Source organism: Dipodomys merriami, unplaced genomic scaffold, assembly GCF_024711535.1.
Source record: "Dipodomys merriami isolate MVZ:Mamm:240054 unplaced genomic scaffold, mDipMer1.0.p SCAF_42, whole genome shotgun sequence".
Lineage (NCBI taxonomy): Eukaryota > Metazoa > Chordata > Mammalia > Rodentia > Heteromyidae > Dipodomys > Dipodomys merriami.
Genome location: NW_027205826.1, coordinates 133,414 through 160,828, shown reverse-complemented (window position 1 = coordinate 160,828; position 27,415 = coordinate 133,414). Strand labels below are relative to the sequence as shown.

Below are 27,415 nucleotides of genomic sequence, written 5' to 3'. Positions count from 1 at the left end.
AGAGAGCCTGCGCCCATGTGTCTCTGTGAGTCCAACGTCAGGCCCACCTCACTGCTAGAAGACTTTCTACAGCCCGGGCAGGGCCGGAGGGCTTCCCCCCAGGACGCCCACCCGGGGCTGACCCCGGGCGGGAGGACAGGGCCCACCCCCTCTGCCCCAGCCTGCAGCAGCGGGGTCCCCCCCCCGGCTGCTCTGCACACACGCACTCCTCCTGGCTGAACCCTGAGTCCCTGGCAGCCCCTGGAAGGGGAACCTGATTGGAAAATCCAGATGGGAAGATCCAGGGGCCCGATTCCCCCCCACCCCCGCCCCGTGAGAGGGGGGGTACAGTGCAGGGGCCTCTCCCCTTCGATGCCTTGGGTCCCACCCCACCCTTCCTTCCCTCCCTCCCTGCCGCTCCTGCTGGGGAGACCTTTGGGGGCCGTGGGGGCCCCCGGCTGGGAGAAGAGGGGAGCGCACGTCACGGATGGATCGCACCACGGAGACGGCCAGGGCGGGACGGGCCAGAGGGACGGGCAGAGCGGGCTGCGCGAGCCCGGCACCGAGGCCCAGCTCGGCCCACGGAGGAAGGACGTCCCGGGTGTTGGTGGGACATCTGTTGGGGCAGCCAGAGGACAGGTGGCAGACTCCCCCACAGACATTTGCCCGTGGCGGGAGGGGCCTGGGGGGGGGCCATGGTCACTGCCCCACAGTGCCTAGAGGAGCGAGGGAGGAGACGCTTTTTATAGAAAGCAGGCAAGCAAACACTGCTTCTGCGTTCAGCAGCCAAAAGCAAGAAAAGAAAAGAAAATGAGTCCACGCCGCCGCCAGCTGCGGGGAGCATGAAGAGGCGTCCTTGCTGGCCAAGAGGACAGAGGCAAAGCGTCCAGCCTGCTCGGTGCCCGGCTCGCCCTGGTGCCCTGCCCTCGGCCGGCGGCCACCCCTCAATCCCTCCCCACCCCGCAGAGTGGGGCAGGGACTGGCCTCGATCTGCAGGTGAAGCGTGCCAACCTCCACCAGAGAGAGGGGTCCCCAACGCTGAGCCCCTGCCCCGGCGGGCCGGGCGGATGGTGGTCGAGCCCAGCCTTCCCAAGGCCACGGGGGAGTCGAGAACTGGAGGCCTGAGCTGACCTCTGCCTCCCCGCTCCACGCCACCCGCCCCCACCTGCGTCTGCCCGTGACCTTGGCTTCCCTCACTCCCTCTGCACCCTGACCGACCGGGAGCCGGCATTGTGCATTCCGCTCACACCTCCTTTTGTTCCAGCCACCCAAGCACAGGGCTGCTCGACAGAGGGAAGAGCCCATCCCATAATAAACAGCAGGAACTATCGATACCCCTCCCCAAAACATCTCGATTATTATTTTTCTCCCCTCCAGAAACAATCTCGCACAATCCTGTGAAGTATACACCACCGAGGGCTGGAGGGCCACGGGCAAGCCCGCTCCCTGTCCCCCGTCCCCCCCCCCAGCCCTGCCCAGCCGAGCAGATGGCGGTGTGGGCGTTAGGTACCAGCCTCCTGGCAATGGGAACATCTGTTCCCGTTAGAAAATGCTAATTGCCATCAATCAGGACAGCACCTACCCACATTTACATGCAAGCGCACATGCAAAAAAAAAAAAAAAACACATCTAAATTTCTCCCGGCGCGTTGCTCCCTGAATGTTAACTAGCCGGAGCGGCGGCTCGGTCCAGGGCCCCAGAGGCAGCAAGACCCACCGGAAACCCAGAGCCCGAAAGAAGTGCCCGAGTCACACCGCGGGCAGCCTGGCTGCAGCCCCCGGGTCTCCCCTCTGCCCCACCCCAGGGGTGGACACGGGCAAGGCAGGCCACCGGACAGCTCCCCCCGCCCCTCCCCCCGGAACAAGGCCTCACTGCACGGGCCTGCTGATGTCCCCTGCTTTTGTGTTGCCGCGGTATCTGTCTGAGCGGAGGAGCACCCAGCCTTCCCAGGACGCCTGGCACAAGGGTCCAGAAGGGTGCTGTGGGACTCACTCCACCCACGGGATAATAGCCCAGCCTGGCCTCCTAGGCCTGCTGGATTTCCTGCCGGAGGGGCCAGAGCCAGGCTTTAGGGGTGAGCTCTGAGCAGCCGGGGCTGGGCTTGCGTTTCCCTGGGCCCGAGCTTGTGGGTAATCACACAGTCCCCCCCAGACTCTGGGGATTAGGAGCAGGTGTGGGGAGCCAGGGCGGGTGTGGGGCAAGGAAAGGGAATGGCTGCCCCTCGCAGGTGGTAGAGAGGAGAGAGGCCCGTGTCCCCCACACATGCTCCCCTCCTCCATCCCAGCTTCCCACGGGGCCGGTGCCTCCCGGAATGGCCCGGAGCAGCTGCCCCCCCACACACACCGGACCCCAGGGTCTCCACAGCGCCCCTTGTCCTCCCGGGAGGTCTGAGGGTGCCCATGTTTCCCGAAAGTGAACTCAAGAGAACGCTCTATTATATAACGAGAAACTGGTTTTCCTGCGTGCAACCCCCCTCCTCCCCCAAAGAAAAACGATTCTGCTAATTTTTCTCCCGGGCACCAGGCGCCGTTGCCAGCTTCCGTTGCTATGGGGGCTCGGGGACTGGTTCAAGTGGTTTCCATGGGGAGCCAGGCAGCTCCCCTCACCTGGCGACTGACCCCAGGTGGGAGGGAGGGCCTCCTGGACGGAGGGCGTGGCTGCAGACCGTGGCCACGCCCAGGACACGGTGGTACAGGGCTGGGGGTGCGCGCGCATACACACACATACACACACACACACACACACACACACACACACACACACACACACACACACACACACGTCATGTCGTGTACAGGAACTGCTCACAGACCTGCAAGACACACAACCAGCCGCGCTGTGGCGTGTTACTAAGAGGAGCCAAATGGCCTCTGCAGAGATTTTTAGATGAGGAGTGAGACCTGAGGGGGCGGGGGCGGGGGGAGGGGGGAGGGGGGACGGGGCTCCCTCCTCTGGGAAGGACCCTGCTCTGAATGCTACTAAGGAGACGCCCGAAGGTCAGGGACGGGGCCACCTCTGCCCCTGGGACCCGGCCCAGCCAGTGCCTGTGGCCACCAGCCGTCCTCACCCCTGCTCTGCCTGCCTCGGGAAGAAACCTCCAAATCCCCACCACGCCAGAGCTCTGCTCCCCGTGCCAGCCCTGCCGCTGGCTGTGTGGTCTCCCTCCAGCCTGCCTCAGCAGGAGGCAGTACCCACCCGGGTGTGAGCCCGGGCCTGCTCCTGGCGGGGCTCCAGGAGCAGTAGGTTCGTTACAGCTATTGTTCAGATCTCAGCGTGCATCTCTCTAGGAAGGGCTGGAGTAGAAGCCTGGAGCAAGGTCTCTGGGAGGCTGCCTTCAGCACCCCCTGCCCTCCCCCTGCCCTCCCCCTTCCCCCTTGGCCCCCTCCCCTGGGGCGTTCCCAGCAGCTCCCCGTGTGGCCTGTCCCCCACCCAGATGCCCAGTCGTCCCCCAGCACCAGGCCTGGAGCTCGGGTCTCCTGTCTCTCCTTCCTTCTCCACACCTGCCTGTCCTCACTGCATGGTTTGATCTCTTCAGAGTCAGGAGAGACTGTGTTCAAGTCCGGGAGCCTGTGGTGGGAGGTACGGTGTTGGTGGCTGGCCTTTCCCACCTCTGTCCCTTAGCCAAGAGAGCATGGTGCCAAACCGAACTTTGCAATAGTGATGGAAACCAGTGATCACAGCAGAGACAGACAGGCGGATGATAGAGATAGGTAGGTAGGTAGGTAGGTAGGTAGGTAGGTAGATAGATAGATAGATAGGTAGGTAGGTAGGTAGGTAGGTAGGTAGGTAGATAGATAGATAGATCGATAGATAGATCGATAGATAGATCGATCGATCAATAGATAGATAGATAGATAGATAGATAGATCGATCGATCGATCGATAGATAGATAGATAGATAGATAGACAGACAGATAGATAGATAGATAATAGATGTTCAATAGAGATAGGTAGATAAATTGATAATAAATGGGTGGATGATAGAGGTAGGTAGATAGACAGACAGACAGACAGATAGACAAATTCGTGGATGAATGGATGATAGAGATAGATAATGGTACTTGAACAGAAGCATAAGTAAATAGATAATAGAGAATGGATGAATAGACCTACACATACATTCATATAAAGACATAATGGATGGATGGATGATGGATGGATGGATGGATGGATGGATGGACAATAAGAGATAAACCTATTGGTAGATCAGTGGTATCTACATACAACATAAATGGATAACATATATATGTGCATAGGGACATAGAATACCATAATAAACACACGGATGTGACAGGGTGGAAAGACCCTAGGTAGGAGAGACAGACGGACAGATGTGGACACAGCAATGCCCATGTTTTCCCTGGCACCTCCTTCCAGGCTCACATCAGAACTGGAAGGCTCGTACCTCCGTGCTCTCCTGTGGCTCCTGGGCTTCCCCAGAGCCCATCTATGTGCCACCTTGATGTCCCACCCTATACGTGTGGTGTGTGTGTGTGTGTGCATGCGCGCGCACGTGTGTGTGCTGGTACTGGGGCTTGAACTCAGGGCCTGGGTGCTGTTCCTTAGCTTTTCCTCTCAAGGTTGCTGCTCTACCACTTGGAGCCACCGCTCCACTTCTAGCTTTTTTGGAGATAAGAGTCTCACAGACTTTCCTTCTTAGGCTGGCCTTGAACCGCGATCCTCAGACCTCAGCCTTCTGAGTAGCTAGCATGACAGGCATTGTTCTGGATCTGTGCTTTCACCTCTTGCGAACCCAGAAGCCCCCAGCCTGAGATGTCACCTTACTCTCAACAGCCAACACAACCCCAAGTGGTAGCTTGGGGGGAAGGGGGAGGCGGGATGAGGGGCGGAGCCTTTACCAACAACAGAGACGGCTGGCCAGGAAGGCGAGGATGGTGTTCACCGCTCAGGCTCCCTCTGGATAAAGTCAACGTCATCGCCCAGCCTCCTAACACCCATCATGTCCAGACCCACTTCACCCTCCGGCCTCACCAAGAGCTAGCCAACTGGGGGGACCCCTTCCCCCCACCTTCCACCCCTCAAGGACACCCCATGGGAAGAGGAGACCGCTGACCCCACAGCTACATTGGAGGGCGTAAAGCGTCACTTAGTCTGAGTGTCTGGGGGAGAGATTCCCGCCAGGTTCCAGGCCACAGAAGTATGTCATGGGTTCAGCATCAGACGTGTACCAAGTCTTAAAATAACAAATAAGACTTCAAAGCAACATGGTGCTTTTCCCGCCCCGCTTCTGGCAACAGACACCCAGTACCCCAGGGGTACAGATTTAATATCCTCTCTCTTCAGGGGCCTTTAGAAAGGAAACGCGCAGGCTGCTGTGGGCCCTGTATCACGTGGGACGGGCATTTCATGTCTCTGCACGGGGCCATGGCCTCTCGTGGCCTGCCATGGCCCACCACAGACAACAGCATGCTGAGGAATGAAATAAAACAACCAGACCTGCTTTATACCCAGGAAAGGAGAAGGGAAAACAAACCATGGAATTCACTTATTTGTGGACAGATAAGCAATTTCTGCTAGAAGGAAGTAAAGGTGCTGGTCAGAGCGCAACACTCGAAGCATTGGCCCGAGACCAGAGTAACACATCCTGCAAGGAGTGTATCTGGCTGAGTGAACACTAAATAATTCAAGGGCCAGGTGTGGTAGCACATACCTGTAATCTCAGCTACTAAGGAGATAGTCGTAAAGAATTCAGGCCAACTCAGGCAAGATCCTGTCTGAAAAACAAACTAAAAGCCAAAGGATGGAGGATGCGCTTAAAGGGTGTTTGCCTCGCAACCATGAGGCCCCAAGGTCAATTCCCAGTACCACTAAAGAAATAAACACTAAATAATTCAACAGTCCTTCCTGGGCAGGTGAGGGAACTTCTCGAGACACAGCTCCACTTCCGTCTTCGTGGTTGTTCATCAGAAATGGCAGGCTCACAGACTTTCCTGCCTGGGTTGGCCTTGAACTGGGATCCTCAGATCTCAGCCTCCTGCATAGACAGGATTTCCTCCATGCCTTCTCCTCGATGGCTTCGAAGGTGGTGGTGCCAGAACTATGTCACACCTGTGTGTTCTCCTGGGGCTCACAGGCTTTCCTGAGAACTGGTGTGTCACCTTGATGCTTCCCCAGGCCCACGGCACTAGCCCATTCTGCGGCGCGGTGTGTGTGTGTGTGTGTGTGTGTGTGCACACACACAGGCTGGAACTGGGATTCTAGATCTGGGGCTGGCTCCACAGCACAATGCTTCTCCACGCTTCTCCCCTGCGCTTCAAGAGTCTTTTCTGTAGTTATTCATAGTTGCTCAGTTATTTCGATGGGAAGTGGACTGACACGCCCATTCTTGAGTTGTGTGCTCAGTGGAGGGGCCGGAGGCCACATCGCACAGGTAGCCGGCGGAGCAGGGACATCAGTTCGAGGGGCTTCGTTTGGGATCCCGCATTCTTGCCATCTCTCATTCCCCTGGGGTCATCTTGGTGGGATTCCTGTTTGAGAGGCTCAGGCAGAGGTCCAGTGCAGGACCAGTGTCCTCTCCGACCTTGTTGAACCTGGGTTTATCTGTGGCTGCGTCCAGTGCCTGCGACACATGGACATCCTGATCCGCTCCCGCTGGTGCTGCAGGTGGCCCCACGCGGCCTCCTCCCCGGTAACTTCATCACTCAGCAGACCACAGTGACGGATGCCCACCATGGCCACCATCTGTCCCCGCTCCTGCCCTGCCCACGCGTCCTCCTCTCTCCTCCCCTGGCACCCAGGCGCACGCGCAGGCATGGACGGCCATGGCGGTTTCCCTTCCTCAGGTATTTTCTTGCCCCTGCCACACACAGATGTCTTGGAAGGCACCCAGCCCAGAACACTTAGCAGATCTCTGCAAAGCAGATTAACACTCCCCCACCCCGCCAATCTATGCAAATCCCTGCAAGTCTATTCACCCTTTAAGTGGGGCTTGGCAGCAGCCGCAGCCAACGAACACACAGGCCGATGTAGACAGACAGAGCAGATGTCACGCGAGCACGCGGCGGGCCGGGACCTCCACGCACCGTGTCTGCCTCTCAGAGGACACGGACTCGGGGCCCACACAGCGCCCGAGGGTAAGCTGAACTTAGGATCCACCCGGCCTTGGTCCGCTGGGCCTTGGTCTGGGATGTCTCTTCTGAGTCCTCACACGCGTGGTGTGGCGGGCCCGGTGGGATCCCAGGCACTTCCTGTGAGTCAAAATGACGAGGCCTGTCTGTCCCCGACGTGTGCGTGTGTGTGTGTGTGTGTGTGTGTGTGTGTGTGTGTGTGTGTGTGAAGCTACACCCTCGTCACCACACCATCCACCCTCTCAAGGGAAGGGGGCCCCAGAGCCACCAAGAAGACAGAGAATGGCCGGCCCCAAATGCCCACCGACCCACGCGTGGCTCCACCCCTCACCTGCGGCCTGCTGTATGTGGTTTCTGCTCCAGTCTCCTCTCCCGCACTCCTGTGCTCCTTTCCCATCCCCCCAGGTCTCCTCAGCTCCAGTCTCACCTCCACGCCCTCCATCCTCCCTCACCATGCCCACTCCTGCTGCGCTGCTGTGCCTCCGTGTTCCCAGCTCCAGCTCTGTCCACCCACGGCCTGCCTGGCACCCACCACCCAGGTCTCCTCTCCCTCGCTTCCTCAGGCAGCTCCTTCCAGGCCTCCCCTCCCACGCCGCCCCACCCCGCGGGCAGCCTCCCCGAAGGCAAGGCCCTGGCTCCTCTCTCCTGGGGCGGCCCGTGCTCAGAACTTGTGGCAAGAACTGTTTCGCTTTAGGTTTTGCCTGGGGGTCTGTTCTTGAGACCATGGGCTCATGGGGAGCGGGCAGGGGTGCCAGAAGGGATCTCAGCCAGCAGCAGAGCTCTGCTAAGACATCTCCTCTCACAGCCTCGGGAAGCAGAGGAGCGCTGATGGGGGGGGGGGGTGTTAGGACACACCACACCGGACATTCGAGGTCACACACGGGGAGGGCACAGGGTCATCTCATATCCCAGGCAGAGATGGGAGGGATGTGCCCACAAGCCAAGGAGACGAAGGGCAATGCTGGCAGGAGTCTAGGTCAGTTCAGAATTGGGGACATCTGGCCTTCAGGACCCGGTACGAGTACATCACTCCACGGCGCTCTGCTAGACAGCCACAGGAGGCGAAGGCAGTGGTCTGAGTTGTGAGCCTCACTACCATACTTGCTGTCTTGGGGCCGGAACCTGCCTGGTAGGCAGAGCTGGGTAGAGCTGCGCCCGTCTCCGGCCCGCCCAGCACGGCACAGGGTGCACGGAGTCCCCGCTCACCTCCAATAGTCCTTAATGCCTTAACACACTGGTGACTAATGGGCCCTAATTGGACAGCTTCAGCTCGGAGCTGCCGCCTGGGGAACTCACGGCGGTGCCTGACCCGGACCCCCGCGACCCGCCACGACCCCCCTGACCCACAGAGCTGCCTCACAGCTGGATCTCAGAGCTCAAAAGTCACGGCAGGGGGAAAACAGAACCTACACGATTGGCTCATTTTTCCACTAAAAAAAAAAAGTCACACCAGTGCCAATCAGCAATTTTATCCTTCACCCGACACAACGGGACAAGAGAAGGAGGGAGGAGACACTGGGGGCAGAGGGTATGGAGGACGGAGGAGGCTGTCCAGCCCCGGGCATCTGTCTGGAGAGATCAGGTGACTCTGAGCATGCCTGCCCCCACCCCCAAAAAAATTCTCTGCACTCTCCAGCTTGTCTAAGTGACCCCAGCAGTGCAAAGTAATGTGTTTAGAGAAGTCTGGCGTCCTATGAGAGGGGGAGGGGAAAGCGGGAGGAGAGGGGAGGGTCCAGAGTACCAGAGAAGGCCCATCTGAGCTTTCCTCCCTATTCAGAATCCACCCATCTCCCCGTTCATCTGAGGACCAGGGGCCCAGGCCTCTCTCATTGTTCAGCGAGTTACCTTCCACCAAAGTGGGTTGGTTTGTTTATGTCTTGTTTTCTTCTTTGGTGCCAGCACTGGGGGCTTGAAGCCAGGCCTGGGTGCTGTCCCTGAGCTTTTTCTTGCTCAAGGCTGGCTTTCTACCATTTGAGCCATAGCTCTACTTTCAGCTTTTTGGTGGTTAACTGGAGATAAGAGTCTCATGGACTTTCCTGCTTGGGCTGGCTTTGAACTGTGATCCTCAGATCTCAGCCTCCTGAGTAGCTAGGAGATTACAGGCGTGAGCCACTGGTGCCCGGTCTCCACCTACATGTTTCATAAGGACCCAGAATTCCCTACACAAGCCGAGCCTACATTTGAAGCGCTGAGATCTAAAATGGGGCTTTCTGGACGGGACCCATTCTAAGGTGAAAGGCTGGATGGGGACTGGGCCTGGGAGCAAACAGCTTCCTCCCAGACACCTGCCTGGAAGCCACACGGAGCTGCTTCATGTCCCTGCCATCCCGCATGTGGGCCGGGTCAGGCGCTGGGTGGCATGTGACCACCGACCCAGCCTCCTCCTTCAGACCCGCCACCCGCCCTCCAGGGGCCGGTGAGGAGACAAACATGCGCTCCTGTGCGGTCCTAATGCGGAGGGCTTCCCCTTCGCCCCTTCACCCCACCCGGAGGGCATCGCTTCAGAGGCGCCTACAGGCTCTCCCCGCAACCCCCAGCTCCCCAGGCCTGGGATCTCAGCTTGGGTGGATGTACGGGGTCTGTGGCAGGAAGTCCCGCCTCCAGGCTCCCCGCCCTCCCGCAGGAGCTGAGTCTTCCCGGCTATCTAGGCCCCCAGGATCATCTGCCCTCCCCAAGTCTCCAGCGAGGTCGTAGAGGGCTGGGGGAAGCCCGTCGCAGTCGCAGGGTGCTGTGACCCGGCAGAGGGAGGAGAGTGAGTGGCGCTCTCCCGGGGCTGCAGAGCCCGGTCCCTTCACACGAGAGCCGCCATGAGCCCTCAGCCCCATGAGCCCTCAGGACTCCCCAGCCTCAGCTCCAGCCTCCCTGCCCCGTCCCTGCCCCCCCTCCGCGCCCCCCACGCCCGCTCAGCCTCTCAACACCCCAGCCAGCCACGCCAGTCTCCGTGCTGCTCTAACAGCCTACACATCACAGGCCTCGGGGCCTTGGCACCTGGCTGGAATCTGCTCCCCTCTGCCCGCCCCCCCCCCCGCACCCGCTCGCTCTCCACACGCCACCAACACCAACACTTGGAGCTGGGACCTGGGGAGTTTTCTCCATCGTGCACCCAGAGCCCAAAACAAGGCTGAACTTGGCCACCAGAAATTCTCAAGTGCAGGGCAATGCACAGGTTGAATATGTCCGCTGGGGGTGGGGGTATGGCCAGCTGTGAGCCCCCCCACCCCGCACAACTTCAGGGGTGAGCACTGGGGGGCTGGGAGGCACGGGGCCGTGCTGAGCTCTGACCACAGACGGCCAAAGCCATCTTCTAAAGGGCCCCCGAGACCAGCCTGTGCCCAGCCGCTGGCCTGGCTGCTCACCACCGCTCACACAAGCCCAGAAGGACTGAGTCACACACATCCCCCTGTGGCACACTGAGGACCCCTCTGTCCCGGGGCAGATGGCAAAGCCCCACCGGCTGCACGGAACGTCACCGTGGCATGTGGCTCTGTGGCGGGAACAAAGGGGGTGGCTCTGACCCGCGTGCCAACCCGAGTGGGTGGACGGTCAGTCAGAGGGGCAGTGGCCAGAGACCGCTGGCTGGCTTGGGGACTGTGCCCTCCACCCCCGGAGTGGCCACCGCCCCCTGGTGGCCAGTTTCAGAACTGAACTAGAGCCGACCACTTGGGTGGGGTAGGCCGACCTTCTGCCTCCTGTGGAGCCGGGTGAGGGCTGAGCTGCTGCTTGGCTGGGCTCAGGGTGACTGGACAGTAGGTAGAGCACAGAGGCTGTGTGGAGGAGGGGCGGGCCCTGACCTTGTCCGGCCATAGCAGCTCAAGTGGACACAGGCAGTGGACTCCAACCCTGCCACCTCTTCCCATACTGACAGCTCCCCCGCAGAGCCGGGCTGGCCTCAAGACTCGCAAAGTTCCACTTGAGGCTTTCCCGGGGACCGGCCGACATCCCCACCCTCACCTACTCTAGCCACAGAGACACCACGGCTCACAAACCAGAGCCGCTCACAGAATGCCCGCGAACAAAACCTTTCTGGATCGCATGTGTAAACCGCAAAGACAGCATGGCGGAGTCCAGCAGGGGCTTACCGGACGGTGGGTGGTGGGAGATTTCCCGCTGCAGGGGGAGTCAGGGAGAGCCTTTCTGTACGTCCAGCGGTGGAGCTCGGCGGGGGGCAGCTGGTTTCACAAAGAAGAGCGCTGGGTTCTCAGGAATCGATTTTCAACCTGAAGGAAAAGAAAAGAAAAGTCAGAAATCAGTGTCTTTTTTTTTTTAATCTATAGTAAGCTTTGGCCGGGCACCAGCGGCTCACGTCTATAATCCTAGCTCCTCAGGAGGCTGAGCTCTGAGTTCACAGTTCAAAGCTAACTCAGGCAGGAAAGTTTGTGTGACTCCTATCTCCAAGCAGCCACCAAACATCTGGAAGTGCAGCTGTGGCTCAAGTGATAGCGTCACCTTCAGTGGGAAAGCCAAGGGAGAGCAAGAGGCCCCAAGTTCGAGCCCCAGTACTAGCACAGAAGAGAAACAAACAAGTTTCCTGTTAACAAAGTAGAAAAGGGCTCAGGGATCAGAGCCCCACCAGCCAAAGAGCACTTTGGCTTTGCGCCTCCCAGAGGAAGGAGATAAATTTGGAGGACAACCAGTCTTTAGGGTTGGATTGTCATCTGGCCACGCACAGTGCTCTCCGAGCTCGCTCTGTGCCAGCTGGACACCCGCTGTAGGCAGGGCAGCGCTTCCGCTGGTTCCCCAGCCCCAGGGATGCTGAGCCCACAGACGCAATCCCGGTTTCCTCAGGGCCCCTCCTGGCCTCACTTCCGGCCCTGTCCAGCTTAGGCCTAGCCCATCCCTCCTCCCATCCTTCCTCCCATCCTTCCTCCCATCCCTCCTCCCATCCCCCTCCCATCCTTCCTCCCATCCCTCCTCCCATCCCCCTCCCATCCCCCTCTCATTCTTCCTCCCATCCTTCCTCCCATCCCCCTCCCAGCGCTCCTCCCAAACCTCTTCCCAACCCTCCTCCCATCCCCTCTCCCATCCCCTCTCCCAGCCCTGCCCCCAGCCCTGCCCCCAGCCCTCCTGAGGCTCACTGCCCGGTCACAAGCCTCCATGGCTCCCTCCTTCCACTGGAGGACACACCGAGGTGGTCTGGGGAGCCTGCCTTGGGAGCCCGAGGTCTGGCAGGACTGGGAGGGCTCCACAGAAGCTAGGTGGGCTACAGGCCTGGCACCATTCGCAGCGCAGTGGTAAGTGGTTTTGACGACAGGACCTTCATCCACTCCCCCCACCATGCCCTCACCCCTGCAGACCCCAGGCCCCCCAGCTGGGTGGGAGCGTGCCCCTCCCCCGTGCCGTGCCTTTGACCCTCTCCCCTTCCCCCACTCCCCAGACTCCACATACAACACCTTCCCAAGAAGACTGTGTAGGGACAGAGCAACCAGTAAAAGCCAGCCCCGTCCCCGCGCCTTGGCCTCCCCTCCGCACGTTCTCTCCCGCCCCCAGTTTATCACATTGCTCGTGTCTGTGTCTGGACCCACTGCCACACAAGGCCCGCAAGGGCCTTCGAAGCTGTCGGGCTCCACGGGGAGACCCCAGCGCCACGCGGGTGCCTGGGGAGGGGTGGCACTCGATCCATGGCTCCCCAGGGAATGAACGAATGATGTGCCTCCATCCCTCTCCACCCGACCCCCAACAGTTCCGGTTTACTTAGAGCATGACGCCCTGTTGCCGCTGGTGATGGGGGCTGGGGTGAGCCTGGGCCTAGAGGAACCGCTGGGTGTAGGCAGCGGTACCTGAAATAACACCGGCCGGCTGACTCCACCCCCAGCAGTGCGCCTGCCTGGCAGGTGAGGTGCAGACGCTGATGGAGAAGCCCAGCTCATGAGTCCCGAGACCAGCTCTGGGAACTTACGAGAACTCACAGGCCTGGGAGTGCCTCCCCCACTCACCGGGCCCCCACTGACATGAAGATTCCCGTTGGGTCATCTCCAGAGACCCCACCCAGGGGCATGAGACAAAAATAGTGGGTGGCAGGCAAGCAGTGACCAGTGAACCAGTTGAGTTACAGTAGACACTATGGAGCACTCTAATACGACCATTTTTCCAGAAAGGCTACGTCAGAGCCCCACAAAATAAGCACCAAGAAATGGGTACTTGCAAGGGAGGGGCCAAGGGGTGGGGGATGGAAAGAGATCATGAAGGGGGAGGGGGAGGAGAGCACGGTCAAGAATTTATTGCCACCCACACCCGTGGCTCATGCCTATAATCCTAGCTACTCAGGAAGCTGAGATCTGGGGCTCATGGTTCAAGGCCAGCCCGGGCAGGAAAGTCCCTGAGACTCTTACCTCTAATAAACCACTAGAAAACTGGAAGTGGCGCTGTGGCTCAAGTGGTAGAGCACTCGCCTTGAGCTGAAGAGCTGAGGGACAGCGCCCAGGCCCAGAGTTCAAGCCCCACAACCAACCAAAAAAAAAATCATTGCCTATAGCACAAATTGAGATGTGGAAGGGAGGGGTGGGTTGAAGGGGGTGAGATTGTTGTAGGGGCGACAGGGATCGAGATACATTGTTGACTGACACCTTCCTTGTATAGCTACGTAAAGATTATAAAGAATTGCTTTAAATAAAAAACATACCAGTCTGCTTCTCTTCCTTAAAGCTAGTTACTTAAGGAAACGGCAGCGCAAATCATAGCACAGCCTCCCAGAGAGCCCTGGCAGCACCAAAGAAGTTCCAGCAATGCCAGCCTGTCCTGTGACCTCTCAGCCATGCCCTGGACTCCAGAGGTCAGTGTGTGCGCATGCACTCCAGTACTGGGGCTTAAACTCAGGGCTGGAGAGCTGCCCCTGAGCAATTTTGTTCAAAGCAGGTGCTCTACCACTTGAGCTACAGTTCTACCTCCTGCTTTTTCAGCAGTGAAGACAAGAGCGAATTGAAAGTCAGACTTTACTGCTTGGCGTCGGCTTCAAACTGTGATCCTCAGATCTCAGCCCCATGAATAGCTCGGATTACAGGTGTGAGCCACCGATGTTTAACTGTCCCTTGGCCTTTCAAGCTCAAGGCTAGCACTCTACCATTACAGCCACATCTCCACTTCTGGCTTTGTGGTAAGAGTCTCTCAGAGTTTGTCTTCATGGGCTGGCTTCCAGTCGTGGTCCTCAGATCTCAGCCTCCTGAGTGGCTAGGATTACAGGCGTGACTACCCGTGCCCAGCTTCCGGAGGCCACTCTTCCACAGGGGTGCTGGTGGTACTGGAATGCCCAGGGCCACTTCTGTGTCTAAGTGTGGAGTGGGAGGGGCCCGAGGGAGGCCCGGGGACCAGACAGAGGACCTGGGGCGGAGGCTCAGGCCCAGGAGGAGGGCGGCCTGGTTGAATGGAGAAAGGCCAGGAAAGGGACCCAGCCAGGCAGACGGGAGCTGGAAGGCAGGTGCGGGCAGACTTCCGGACCACAAACTGCAGTGGACAGGTTCTGTGGAGCCTCCCAAGGCTGGGGTCCACTCTCCAGCTGGCCGCAGGACCAAGGAAGGTCTGCCCCAAGTAACCTGCAGGCTGTACCCCGGGGCTGCAGGCAACCCAGAGGTGCCCTTTGACCCTGGGGTCCCAGAAGAGGCCCTGATGGAGGGGAGGAAGCCCGGAAATGCCCTCCTGCTGGGCTCTGCTCCCCCCCAAGCCAAGCCAGGGGTCAGAACTCGCCCCCCTGAGGCACACAGGCCACTTGGTGGAGACGCTGCGGCCCTGGCCACCCACCGGCCCAGCCTGATCTGTTCTTCTCCCCCAGAGCTGAGTGGGAGATGATTTAGCAGGCTGTCCTTGGCTGTAAAGGCGCCGTTCCCCCACTGCGAGGCCGGGCCAGGAGCTCCATCCGTCACCCACAGTGTGCAGCCCCTCCCCTCCCCACCGCGTCCCCCACACACCCACCCCCAGGCGGCTGCCACGAGCCCCTCCCCTCACCCCGCATCCCCCCCGCCCCCCAGGCCGCTGCCATGAGCCCCTCCCCTCACCCCGCGTCCCCCCCCCGCCCCCCAGGCCGCTGTCACGAGCCCCTCCCCTCACCCCGCATCCCCCCCGCCCCCCAGGCCGCTGCCATGAGCCCCTCCCCTCACCCCGCATCCCCCCCGTCCCCCCAGGCCGCTGTCACGAGGGTTTCACGACACCAGGCCCACACTGCCACCCCGGCTAATGCCGCCCTTCCCCGGGATGCACTGCAGGAGGAGTAGGTAGGGGAAGCACAGGGTGGGGGCTGGGTATGGGAGGGACGGAGGAGAGAAGAAGACGCCAACCTGGCCCTGATCTGCGAGCCCTGTCCGAGGCCACTGATGGGGATGGATGGTGGGCGTGTCGGAGGCAGGAGACCAATGTCCTCATCCTCTGAACCGCCCTGTGCCCAGCACAGTGCCTCCCTCCCCCCCGGGCCCCCTGAGCAGGTGCACTGCATCCACGTATTGACCTTCAAGAAAGAACGTCTCTCCAGCCTCCTGACCTCCTGACCACTTGCTGCTGCAGGGAGCTCTCGACTGCCATTCTGGCCTCTGCACACGCACACACACTCGCACACACACACACACACTCACACACACACACAATGCACACACACATGCATACACACATGCATACACACATGCACACAATGCACACACATGCACACAATGCACACACACACACACACACAATGCATACACACGCATGTACACACACTGTTGTCCCTGTTGCTCCAGGATCCCGGAATGGCCATTATTGACCATAGCCTTGGACACACACACACACCCTCTACCTGCCTCTCCAGGACCCATAACCTTCCTTGCCTTCCTGAGGGAGCTCTGGGGCAGCGGGGTCCCCGGGGCTGTCCTCCCCGCCTGTCCCTTCTGTACTCTGAGACCCAGAGGAGCAGAGCGTCCCTGGCCCCGACCCTCAGCCACTCTTAGGAAGTGTCTGTGGTGAGCGGGAGGGCGCCCCAGCCTCCCCCTACCCTCCCCTCCCCCAGCTGGGCAAGTGCCCTAGTGCCCCATCCCTGCCCGCAGCGGCCGGGTGTCACCTGTGACAGACAGAGATGACCACTGGAAATCAAAGCCGGGTGCCCTCAGGGGCCGCGGGCACCAGGGCCCTCTGCCGGTCAGTGTACGGCTGAGCGGTGCACACTTGGGACCGCAGCAGGAGGACAGGCCCCTGCTCACGGGGGAGGAGGAGGTCACCAACGCAGGCTTCCTTCCTGTATATCTTGTTGATTTATCTGTCTCTGTAAAGGAGGCGGGAATATCTCCAGGAACACACCTGCGTTCCTGGCTGCCCCCCACCCCAGAGGGCCTCGGACAACACAGCCACAGTTCCAAGAAACCCAGCTTGGGGAGCGGGGGGGGGGGGGGGGTTCGGAGGGGCCTTGCCCCACCTACCCACGCCTTTTCCTCCTCCCCTGCACAGCGAGATTTTCAGAGGAAAGGTAAGGACTTAGAATTCATTCTCCCAAACTATCCCAATACCCAAATGCAAGGAGCCAGCACCCGACCAGTGAAGGCGATTTCTTGGGGTGTGAGATCCCTCCCCACCTGGCTCACCGCCCCCCCCCTCCCCACCCCCACACACCTCATCCATCCCTCTGCAACACGTCTGGGGGGACCCCATCACCCGATTCCTTCTCAGCCTCCACATTTCCCCAACACACGGGCTAAGAACCCACAACTCAGTCTAAAACACGTCTCCAGCCCAGAAAGCACAACTCGCTGTGCCTTTCACTGCGAGGAGAGCAAGATGTGAGACTCTGCGACGTCTCCGTTGTGAAGGCGTCCTGGGGCCTTGGCAGTCTTCGGAGTAAGCGAAGCTCCCTTTTTAAACCACTCCTGCAAAACCAGCGTGGCCGGGCTCCCCTCTGCCCCTGAGAAAATCATCTGGGTTTTATTATTCCGGCATCTGCTGGGATCTTGTAACAATGTTACTGTAGCCGCACTGCTTTTTTTTTTTTTTAATGCCAGCCCGTTTTAATAATACAGTGTAGGTTTTGTATTGTTGGAGTGTTACATTATTCAAGGCAGCGGAAGGGAAAGGGAGGGTCTTGTGCAATTTATGTGTCCCGGCCGTTCGCCTGGCTTGCTGTGCTTGAAGATCCCAGAATGGAGGGCTATAATTTAGGAAGTGGCTCCCCCCAAGGTCACAGAAACAGTTAGAGGAGGCAACGCAGGGTGGGGGGCAGGAGCTGGGGGTGTCTGGTCTGCGCTCATGCTGGGGGCCCCCGAATTCCAGCCCACGGGGACAGGAACAATCGTAGAGTTAGAAAAGCACCGGGTTCCAAACAAGAAATGCCCCCCCCCACCTCACTCCCCCAGTGCCCCCAGCCTCCTCTGTGACTGGCCGACTGGGCTCCCAGCACCTTCTGATGACAGCCAGATGCCAAGGGGACTTTCCTGCACGTTTCTCCGCTCCCCGCCCACTGTATCCCCCCTTCCCTAACCAGCCCGGTTCTGGCCCGTCAGTGACCTCTAAGACCCCCAGCATGGAGGACAGAGAAGTCTGGTCATGGGCTGAGCAGGCGGCCATGAGGCTTCAGTGCCAGCCCCCAGAGGCCGGCAGTGGGGAGATGCCGGGCAACCAGCTACCCCAGCAGAGGGGCAGCGAGGGCGCCCACAGGAGGGCAAGCTCCGCGTTTTGCCCAATGATACATCCACAGTGTCCAACGCCGAGCCCCGCATGCAGTCGGTGCCCAAGGAATGCATTGGAGTGAGCGGATGGACAAGTGCCAGGAAGATCTCTGATTCCTGGTGGGTGGGAATCGGCTGCCCTGCGCGGGCTGCAGACCTCAGAGGAGGCCGGAAGGAGGCGGGCAGGGGCAGCAGCAGGAGGAGAGAGGCAGCGGGTGGGCTGCAGGAGGCAGAGCGGGAAGTCCGGGATTGGAAGTACCAGAGGTGCGACTCCGATCCCACCGCGCCACGAACGCTCCACACGCCAGACGGGGATGGTTCCCAACATACAAACGTTTAATCACAGAGGAGATCTGCAGCATACTCCACCCAATAATGGGTGGTTTCAAAACAACAACAAAAAAAGCCCAAGAATCGGTAATAACATAGTAGTCCTGAAAAGCAAATAAATGAAAGCGCATTTAATGGACACTTGTGGAACGTCATACCGAGGATTTTAAAAGCCACTTGGAGAATTCTAAACAGGAAACATGCATTTGCGCTTCGTGCCAGTGTGGACTGCCCCAGGACAGTGGGGCCTTTCCACGGTGGAAGCCGGCCCCCGAGTCCACACCTATGTCTGGAGAAAGAGGTAGTCCATGTGCTGACTCGGCAGAACCCGAGACTGGGTTAGGGGAGCCCGGCGGGTTTCCGCTAGCTCCAGCACGGAGGCCGGAGCCTTCCACCGCCTAGCCGGGGGTTCTCGAGCAAGGGTGTGAACCCCATCCCGGGCCCCTGTGCCCACAGCCTCACGGGTGAGGCCTGCCTGGGTCCACACCTGGCCTTCCCTGATCAGCACCAGCCCGAGGGAGGGGTGGACCGCACGTGGCGGGGGACGGGGTGCAGTGCTGGGTGCTCAGAGCAGCCCAGCCGGCACGGCCGCCCTCCCTGCCCCCTGGAGCTCAGCAGCCCTGCCAGCAGCCCTCTCGAGGCCGGGGAGGGAGGCTGCAGGAAGGTGGAGGCCCGTCCTCCCGCAGCCACAGTTCGCAGGGCTGGCTGCAGGTGTCAGAAGAGATACAGCCGGCTGGCCGGGACACGGAAGCACAGCCGGAACCTGGCGGGAGAGGGGGACTTCTCCCCCAAAAGGCCCGGCCTGCCCCCCACCCCGCCCTGTCCTCTGGGCATGAGACATAAGAGAAACCTGGAAGGAAGGAGGCCTAGACCATCTTCATCACCACCACCACCAATACCACCATCATCACCAGCCCAGAGCCCACTGTGTCCTCCCGGCTACCCTCCCTGAAAGATCCGGGCCGACTTCCGCCTGCCTATGAACTGTTTTCCTCCCGAGCCTCATTCGCCCACCCTCCATCAGTCTGCCCATCCACCCACCTGTCCATTCACTCACCCACCAAACACCCATCCACCCACCATCCTCCACCCACCACCACCCGTCCACCCGGCCCGGTCCACTCACCGTCCACCGGGCCCTCCACCCTTCTGCACACCCGTCCACTCCACCACCACCTGCCCACCCACCCAGACGGCCTCCTCTAGCTGGGCACACGTCCTGCCACCCACCCATCCACAAGGTGACAGGATGGAAGAGGGGACGGGGCGGGGCTGCTGAGGACTGGGCTGGGGAGTCAGGGGACTGGAGCTATTCTCGGCTCTGATGCCATCCTATGGGAACAGGTTACTTGACCTTTCCCAACTTCAGTCTGTTCACCTGGAAAGTGCCATAATCACTCATTCATTGGGTGACCGTGAAAACAAGATCAAGTGTATAGAGTGCTCGGTTTAGAGAAGACTCTTAGTGAGTATTCAATATGCAATGGTGACCATCATCACCTTCATCATCACCACCATCATCATCACCATCAGCACCACCATAACCACCACCATCATCACTATTAACATCATCATCATCATCACTATTATTACCTTATCACCCACCATCATCATCTCCATTGCCTTCATCTCCACCATCACCATTATCACCCTTACCACCATAAGCATCATCACTATCTCCACCACCACCATCATCATCATCATCTCCACACCATCACCATCCTCATCATCACCTTCCTATCAAACCACCCTTTTACCCCCCCCCCACCCCCCATGATGGCAAACTACTAGGACTCTTCCTGCCTAGCTTCATGCCCTGGGCCATGCTGTTATGCAGTCTTTCTCATTACCGAGTAGAACTTGGGATCCAGGAGCAGGGTGGCATCTGCCTGTAATCTCAGCTACACAGGAGACAGAAGCAGAAAGATCGTAGTTGAAGGTTGGGACCTGGGAGACCCTACCTAAAAACAAACCAAAGCAAACACCCCGGGGTATGACTCAACGGTAGAGCCAGCCCTCGTACAGCCACGGTGAGCCCCAGTGCCCAAGACTCCCCAAAAGAAAGAGAAAACGAACCGAAGAAAGAAGGGAGTCTCCTCTACTTGGTGCGGATCTGGTCTTAACTGCCAGTGGAGATGGAGGGAGGGGGACACTTCCAAGCCTGGGCAGATGCATTCTGGCTCGTTTCCCACTGTTCTGTCCCTGCTCTGGGTCGCCTGGTCCTTCAATGTGGCCCCAGGACTCCCAGCACAGCTGCCGGGGCCGCCGGGGCAGAGCGACCCAGCTGGCCCTCCCCAGGGTCCGAGGAGCCCCATCCCCACCCACAAACTCCTCATCGCTCCAAAGAGGTTGAGTGGTGAGTAGCTGGGCTTCCCTGCTGGACAGCCACAGCTGGGGACCACGCTATCCCTAGGGGTTTCCCGTTTCCTTCCTTCCCCGTCGCAAAGACAGCAACTCGGGGACTTCCAGTGCTGCCTCCCTGAAAGCCAGAAAGCAGACTTCTTTCTGAAGCAGATTGTGAGGCTGCCTGCAGCCCTGCCTGGGGGTGGGGGGTGGAGGGGGCTTCGAATGTATGTGGGCCTCAACTCACCCTCTCAGGTGAGCGGGTGGCACTGGCTCCGGGGGAGGGCGGGGAGGGGAGGCCGGGAAGAGGAGGCCAGGCCTCAGAGTGTGCATCCTCCCCGTCCGTCCCCCCCGGGCGCATTAGGGATTCCGCACAGCACGCGCGCTGGCTGTAAATCACTTCCCATTCAGGCGTGCTGCTGAGGAGCTCAGAGGTCGATTTTCCCTGGTTATGACAACAAAAACTAAAATTGGGTCAAACCTGAAAGGTATTATCTTCCTCCGAGCTGCTAAATGCACAAGAGTAATGAGGTTGGTTAGGCAATGTACCCCGGCCTGCACGCGAGCGGCTCTGCAGACGGGTGAGCCGGGGAAGTGGGTGGGCTCGCGCCGCCCGCCACCCCCTCCCCCCACCGTCCAGCGCCAGGTCCTGGGCTCTCGTCTTGCCGGCATCAGAAGGCCGGGCATGGGAAGCCCTCCGCTCCTTCCAGTGACCCCAGGACCACGGAGTGACCCGGGGAAAGGCCAGTTTGGTTCCCTGGTCACCTCCCCAGCTTGATCTGCCACGCCCTCCCTAGCAGCCATGAGTGGGAGTCTGGAAGAGCCTGGAAGAGTGATGAGGATGTAGGGCCCGGCCCTTCCCAGTAGGAACCCCAGTCCTCCCCCCGACTCCATCGCGGAGGGCACCACGCAGTATGCCCCCTTCCATGACGTGGAGTTACTCTTAGAAACCATCATCCCCCCCCCCCCGCCTCAGAGAAGAGGGGAAACCGAGGCATCAGGCATAGGGGGAGGACATTCTACCCCAAGCCACTTCAGTTGTAAGTGAAGTGATTGTCATTCATTCAAATGGCAGCAGGGGCACACTGGCTGTGGACATGCCCAGGGGACCCAGCTAGACCAAGTAGCCAGGACCTGGGGAAGGCTGCAAGAGCCAGGGGCGTCATCTCCCGGGTAGGCAGTCATGAATCAGGTCCCAGCGGAGCCCTGGCAGTGGGCCTCCCTGTTCTCTCCCTAGCAATTGTCCACCCAGGCTGGGAGAATGGAGTGAGGCTGGCTTCCTGATGGGCTCTGGGAAAGGTCGATTCCATGAGTCCACGCAGCTCAGTCTGGACAAACCTCGGGGACACCGTGCTGTGTACACAGAGCCAGCCCCAAGATGCCACGCGCCACCATGGTGCTCACACCAGGAGCTTTTTGACAGAGTGTGGAACGGGCCGCCAAGGGCTGGCAGGGAGGAATGGGGAGGTAGCGCGTCATGGGGGCAGAGTTTCCGTGTGGGAGGAGGAGAAAGTTCTGGAGATAGACGATGGTGACATCTGTACATCTGTCTAATCACGGTGACCTGAGCACCTCAAGCCTTCGAGATGGCCTCTGCATGTCTCTCTCTTCCCAGAATTAACAATGCAAGGTTCTAACCACTGTACTCGTGCAGTCACGAAAACAAATGCACAGAAAGCAATTCACCTGAAAGCCCCGTAAGAAAGCGGCCTTCTAGAACATTCCAAGTCATACCCCATTCCCCATTCTCCCACCCCCTGCTTTTGGAACTAGAGAAAAATGGGATGCAGTTTGCTCCTGGCTATTGCCTTGTCTGGAAAGTACCCATTTCCACTGCCGTGTGCAAGGTCACAACCACCCCTCCCCATCCTGCCCAGCCATCCAGCCAGGCCTGCGAGGAGCCCCCAGCAATGTCTCCTCCTCTTCCAGCATTTCACAGCCCTGTCTTGTGCAAGCTCAGGCCCCCAGAGCACGGCCACAGCTTAAACAGCAGATACATTCCTCAAAGGGCCGGAGACCACTAAAAAAGTTAACAAGTGGCCGGGCACCAGCAGCTCACGCCTGTGATCCTAGCTACTCTGGAGGCTGAGATCCGAGGATCACAATTGAAAGCCAGCCCCAACAGGCAAGTTTATACGATTCTCATCTCCAACTAGCCACCAAACAGCCAAGCCAAAGGGGGAAATCCTCCCCATTAGGGCACGGAGGAGCAGGCTGGGGAAGCCCTGCCCAGAGGGGCAGGTGCTTCCAGACCTGGTCCTACCTTGTGACAGGGCCAGGTGACAAAGCCTCAGAACCCAAGGTCCTTCTCTCTGAAGCCCTGGAAGTGGCCTCCAGACCCTGGATGGATGGGTGGATGGATGGATGGATGGATGGATGGATGGATGGATGGATGAACTGATGGATGGATGGATGGACTGATGGATGGATAGACGGGTAAATGGATGGATGGATGGATGGATTGGTGGTTAGATGGATGGATGGATGGATGGACTGATGGATGGACTGATGGATGGATAGATGGGTAAATGGATGGATGGATAGATGGATGGGTGGCTAGATGGATGGATGGATGGATTGGTGGTTAGATGGATGGATGGATGGATAGATGGATAAATGGATGGATGGTTAGATTGATGGATGGATGGATGGAGGGATGGATAGATGGACGGGTAGATGGACAGATGGATGGGTGGTTAGATGGATGGATAGATGGACAGATGGCAGGCAGGGATCATGGCCCCTTGGTCCCATGTGCCATGCTGTGGAGGCTCTCAGAGGAGTCTGTGAATGGCCTGTTGTTTGGGAACCCCCAGCCCCAATCAGGAACAGCCACCGCAATGCTGGCCGGAGGGGCAGGAAGGAGCCCAAGGGAACATGCGGACCGCCCTGAGCTCCTTGCTATTGAGGAGACCCGGAAGGCCCGCCAGACGCAGCCAGGAGGAGCAGCAGCAGAGGCAGCCTGGACTCTGAGGGGCCTCCCCCCCGCCCCTCGGTCCACCCAGGAGCCTTTGGGATGTGCAGTGGGGTTTGTGTGCCATCTGCCTGGCCTGCCATAGGCAGTGCCCGCTGGAGACGGCCACATCCTGTCTGGGGCTTCAAGGAGAGTTCAGAGGACGCCCAGGAGGCTGCCTCCTGAGTCAGCTGTGCCACCGCCCCCCAGGACTTCAACAGGACAAGGACAGATAACCCCCTCAGGAGATGCACTCACCCCTGCATACCATCAGCCCCCCCAGAGCCCATAACCTCAGCATGGTGGACCCCAGCAGAGGGCACCGCCATGCATAGCCTCCCCCTCACCCCCCCCCCGCCCATCGGAGGCACCCATTAGCATTCTCTGCATAAAGTTGGGGCTGTAATTACAGCCAGTGATTAACAGGCCCGAGGTATCCTGTCTCAAAGAGAGCAGATTAACAGCCGAGCCTGGGGATGCCTGTGCTCACCTCGGAACCACCGGTGCATCTTAAACAGGCCCCGGCGCCCCCACGAGCCAGTGATTAATGGGCGGGATGAGGAGGGAGAACGTTTCCCCGGCATCCATCACCACTTGCTCCTCCAGGCGCTCACCTCGCTGGCCAGGAGCAGGGGAGAGGCAGGGAGGGCAGACAGGACTTCAGGGGAACACATGGAAAGTTCAGGCGCAGCCCCAACCGTGGCCCTGCCTCTCCTCCTGCCCTGGGGAGCAGAGAAGCCGAAGAGGGCAAACCTAGGGGTCCAAAGGCACCCCGGGGGGCCAGGACTCCACCCCTCTGTCTGAATGGTTCTGCAATCATGGCCCCCCTCTCCACCCCCAACACCCCAGACAACTCTCAGAGCCGTGCTAACAGGCAGAGGCACCTGCCAGAATCCCCCTCCTCCAAGCCGGGGTGCCAAGGTCGAGCAGAACACCTGCCCGGCTGGCAGCGAGCGGAGCTGCGGCCTCCAAGGATGAAGGAGGAGAAAAGACCGAGGAATCAGGGCAACTGTGAGGGCAGGGTATGCAGATGTCCTCTCCGGGAGTGTGTGTGTGTATGTGCACACACGTGTGTGCATTCCGTGGACATCACGCTCACATGTGTACACGCCCAGGGGCATCACCTACAACGAGAGGCCGCTGACTCCCTGAAGTATTCATCTACCCCTCACCCAGTGCTCGTTACCCTCTGAGACAAGGGCTTGGGGACACAAGGGACTTTAGGGAACATTGTCCCACTCACAAGGCTTTTTGTCTTGCAAAGGTAGCCAGCCACAGACACACAAGAAACGTTCATGCGCGGGGCTGGGTGAGCAACGCTGGGGAGCTCTGGCCACGTGGCGGGGTCTGAGCAGCCAGGGAGGGACAGAGGAGGTGACCGGCATGAGCTGGGATGTTCCCGTGGGATGTTCCCATTGGGTACCACATCTTCCCATCGGCCAGGACCTTGGCCAGTTCACACACGTGCTGGGGCCACGTCTCCGTGCTGTGTTCCCCTCCACCCTTGGTGACAAGGTGATGAAAGGGTCTCTCAGAGAGCGGACTGCTGCGTGGGTTCAAATCCACCCGGGCACTCACACCTGCGTGTCCCTCCCGTGGGGGCTCTGCTGAGCAGACGCAGCCCATGTGCTCTGACAGGGCAGCCGAGGTCGGGGTGCCATGCCTCCGGGCAGCACCCGGGCCCATCCGTGTCCCGTGGATGCCTGAGGCTGGGCTCTGGGGCTGGCTCCGCTCATCTGGTCACCTGCAGACCCAGGTCTAACCTTGGGCTTCTGGTCCTGCCCACCACTCCTCAAGCCGCTGGGATTGGTCCCGGGATGAGCATGTGACCTCAGCACCAGACCAATCAGTGTCCTTCACTGGACGCAGGCCATGCGGGCCGGCAGGCCCTCGTCTGCTCTGCTCTGGGACAGGATGTGTGGAGCGGAGGACTCCGGGGAAGAGAAGGAAGGCTGAGGCCAGGCAGCTGCTGCCTCTCCCGCCTCGAACTCGCCACCACCTCCTCCCACGGCTTGGAAGAGCCCACCGCTCTGGTGGAAGCGTGCGCCCCCCTCCAGGCCCGCCCGCCCACCCCGCAGGGTCCCGGCGGGGAGAGGCGCAGGGGGCGCCTGGCAGAGGCTGTGGCCCATGCTGCCCTTCAGCTCCACCGATGTGGAGCCCGTCCACTGCCCGGCGCGCCCAGGCCTGCATCGCCGAGGGAGAAGGGAGGCCCGCAGCCCTTCCCTGGCTTCGCCCTGCTTGCATCGGGGAGCTCACCTCCAGGACCTGGGTCAAGGCCCCCTATTCCTCCAGTGGGGCCCCCCGTTCCACGTGCCCAGGGCCAAGAACGCTTCCCCAGAACAACAGGGAGAGACAGCCAGACAGAGAGAGCAGGAGAGCCCGCTGGCCAGCCAGGCCATTCTCCAGGCCTGACAGACGCCCGTGGCAACAAATGGGAAGTGAGCTCCTTCCACCTCCTGGAATCCCACCCTCCCCTCGGGGGTTGGGATCAGACAGGAAAGGCACCGTGTGGAGCTAAGCCGGTGGAGGGAGTGCCAGGAGGCGCCGGTAAGTGCCCTGTGCCCCTCTCCTGGCACCCTTCACCTCCTGCCCACCTGCCCAGAGTCCCAGGGAGCCCTGCTCCTAGACAGAGACACAGCCCTCACCCCGCGAGCACAGGGCATGGGCTGGCTGGGGCGGGCTGCTTCAGGAATACCAATGCCCAGGGCGTTAGCACCCAGATCAGGACATTGGGAAGAGCAGGGTCCTCCTGGGAGCCTCCGAAGTCAGAGGTCACCCACAGGAGCCTCCTTCCACCGTGCTCCCTGACCGAGCTGCAGGCAGCCAGGGGGGAGCCCTGGACCCTGGGCCCTGGGCTGGTGCCGGACGCCCCCGGATGCCACACGGTGAGATGAGCCCAGCTGGTGCTCAGGGAGGAGGCCCCCGTGAGTCTCATGCCGAATGACTGCGCCCACAGGAAGGCCTAGAGCAGAGCAGGGCAAAGACAGAGCCCAGGGGCAGCCGGGGGCGGGGGGCAGTGTCAAGGGAGGCCCTCTGTGTGGTCAGCACAGAACGTTCTGGAGATGGAGGGGTGATGGCTACACCACTCCATGGATCTGCCAATGACACCGTCCGCACGGAGAAGCGATCAGCATGGTGCAAACGCAAAGCATTGTGCTGAGTGGAACGCTAGATATGTGCTTTACCACCATTAAAAGGAAGCGTTCATGGAAGGAGAGAGGGAGGAGAGAGAGAGGCAGGGAAAAGGAAGAAGAGAAGAAGAGAGGGAAGGAAGGAGAAGGGAAGGGAAGAAGGGAGAAAGGAAAAGGGAGGGAGAAAAGGAGGGAGAGAAGGTGGATAGAGGAAGGGAGAGAGGAGAAGGAAGGAATCATAGAGGAGGGGGAGGAAGGAAGGAAGGAAGGAAGGAAGGAAGGAAGGAAGGAAGGAAGGAAGGAAGGAAGGAAGGAAGGAAGGAGAGAGGAGAACAGAATGAGGGAGGGAGAGAGAAAGAGGGAAGGAGAGGGAAAGAGAGAGGAAGAAGGAAGCAAAGGAAGCAGGGTGGGTAGGAGGAACAGGTCATGGAAGAGGGGAAGGAAGGAAGGAAAGAAGGAAGGGAAGGAGGAAGGGAGGGAGGGAGGGAGAAGTAAGTTGGGGGGTGGGTAATCTGCAGGAGGGAGGGCAGGACTGGAGAGCCTCAGATCTGGGCACCGCTCCCTACGCAGACCCCCCACGGCCATCCCTGTACCAGCTCCACCAAGGTGTGGAGTCCTTCCAAAGAGCATCCGCAGTCAAGAGGAAATCACGCATCTCCGGCCTTTCCCACCAGCGGCCTTGAAGGGAGCCAGGAGAGCCCTCCTGCCCCTGCCTGAAGCACACAGATCTGGAACCTTCCACCCGCTCCGGGATGCCCCAGCATCCATCCTCAGAGTACGGCCCAGGCAGCCGCACGTGGGACAGAGCCCCGAGAGACCCCGACTGCACAATGACACGGAGATAAGACCATCAAGCGGAATGAACCAGCCTGCACAGGGGACCCCAGGCCACAGCCTCGGTTTCCCCTCCCTCCCTCCCTCCATCTTTCCCCAGGACAGCGAAACAAATTATCCTGTGAAGTCTGCAGAGGTTGAGCTATG

At 59.8% G+C, this 27,415-nt stretch overlaps 1 protein-coding gene across 2 annotated transcripts in view; it reads right to left on the bottom strand.

Annotated features, from left to right (window-relative positions):
- Nucleotides 1-27,415, bottom strand: part of Rbfox3 (RNA binding fox-1 homolog 3) — a 331,439-nt gene that overhangs the window by 241,338 nt on the left and 62,686 nt on the right. For both annotated transcript variants that reach the window (XM_069992838.1, XM_069992837.1), the window contains exon 2: nt 11,147-11,284. The gene's annotated coding sequence lies outside the window, so the exon portion shown is untranslated. The remainder of the gene's footprint in view (nt 1-11,146; nt 11,285-27,415) is intronic.